Source organism: Euprymna scolopes, chromosome 27, assembly GCF_053919585.1.
Source record: "Euprymna scolopes isolate OS-2025 chromosome 27, ASM5391958v1, whole genome shotgun sequence".
Taxonomy (NCBI): domain Eukaryota; kingdom Metazoa; phylum Mollusca; class Cephalopoda; order Sepiida; family Sepiolidae; genus Euprymna; species Euprymna scolopes.
In genome coordinates this window covers 108,070,730-108,072,164 of record NC_136508.1, presented here as the reverse complement: position 1 = coordinate 108,072,164, position 1,435 = coordinate 108,070,730, and the positions used below count along the sequence as shown (strand labels likewise).

General features: G+C 39.0%; 1 non-coding gene across 1 annotated transcript; it reads left to right on the top strand.

Moving 5' to 3' along the window:
• Positions 1 to 729: 729 nt before the first annotated feature.
• Positions 730 to 861, top strand: LOC145249255 (U4 spliceosomal RNA). The gene has a single exon (XR_013863502.1). It is a non-coding gene; the product is annotated as a U4 spliceosomal RNA (small nuclear RNA).
• Positions 862 to 1,435: the final 574 nt, after the last annotated feature.

Genomic DNA, 1,435 nt, shown 5'->3' with positions numbered 1-1,435 from the left:
AGTCCGTTGGCCTGCGGTTGGGCTCCTGGACCAGGGTAAACTTGCTTCCAGTTGGGTTCAGCTGGATGGATGGCCTGATAAAGATTGTTGGAGTCTGGTTTGGGCCTAGACTCCAGCTGAACAAAAATTGGTCGGAAGTACAGACAAAGGTCGAATCGTCAGTAAGGACTTGGATTCGCAGGGGCTTATCCCTGAAGGGTCGTGCGGAGGCGTGTCAAACTTACGTCTTTCCGTTGATCCTTTACTGCTTGTCAGTACTTCCTCTGCCTGCGGACCGCTGTAAGGCTTTGGAGCGACTCCTTTTCAAACTTCATTTTTTTTAGTTGTTTTCTTTTTCTTTCTTTTTGGGTGTATCTTAGCTTGCCCCCTCCCCATCATCTCATCCCTCATTTAGTTTTAGTTTTATTTAAAAAAAAATCCTTTTGTTTGTACATATGATTTTGCTTTGTTTATATGTAAAAATTTATCTTTTTTCCAGAATGTAGATAAAGCCGATTCATACGCTGGGGAGATTTTAAGTAGATAAACTCCATGGTAAGAATGAGGTATTATGGTGATAGTGTCTTAGTGTAGGGCAATTAAATAAAGTCTTCTCAAAGACCTAGAAATTAGATTAGAATAACCCTCGACCCCCACTCCCCCTACCGGCTCCATGCCTAAGTGTTTTGGACCCCAAATGAGGGCCTGACAGTAGATAATGCCAGGTCCGAGGCCAAGCACTAAATACTTAACTTTGCGCAGAGGCGGTACAATAGCCAATGAGGATTTTCCGAGGCGTTGTTATTGCTAGTTGAAAACTATTCCCAATACCTCGCGATGGCACCCAGTGCCAACCGCAATTTCTGGGCACCTCATAGGAGGTGTAAAATCAAAACTAAAAACAGACAATATTTACATTCCATGCCTTACCTCCTTCTTCGGGAGTACTAGAGTTACTTTTCGATGTTTTTCTTTTTTCATTTTGTCTTTTTTTTGTCATTTTATTTTTTTCGTTTTATGTCGTTTTTATTGTACCCTTTTTTTCATTTAATATACTCCCCCCCCATTTTATCTTTTGTATATGTTTTTTTTTTTAATCTTCATTTTATGTTTTGGTATTTTTTCAGATTAGGTTCACCTCCACAGTTTTCTTTTAAATGATGACTGTTATAGGGTTTCGACTATGCTGAATACGAAAATTGCATTGAAAATTTGCAGAAATAAGTAGTTATTGAGATATAAAAAGTTGTGTTATGCATTGTAATCTTTGGCGGCCATCATTTTACGCGCGTGCGCGCCATAAACAAATCTACTCATCTATGATTAACACTGTGCACGTGCATAAAAAGATGGCCGCCAAAGAATACAATGCATAATACAACTTTTTATACTTCGATAACTACTTATTTCTGCAAAATGTCATGCTATTTTCGTATTCAGCATAGTCGAAAACCTA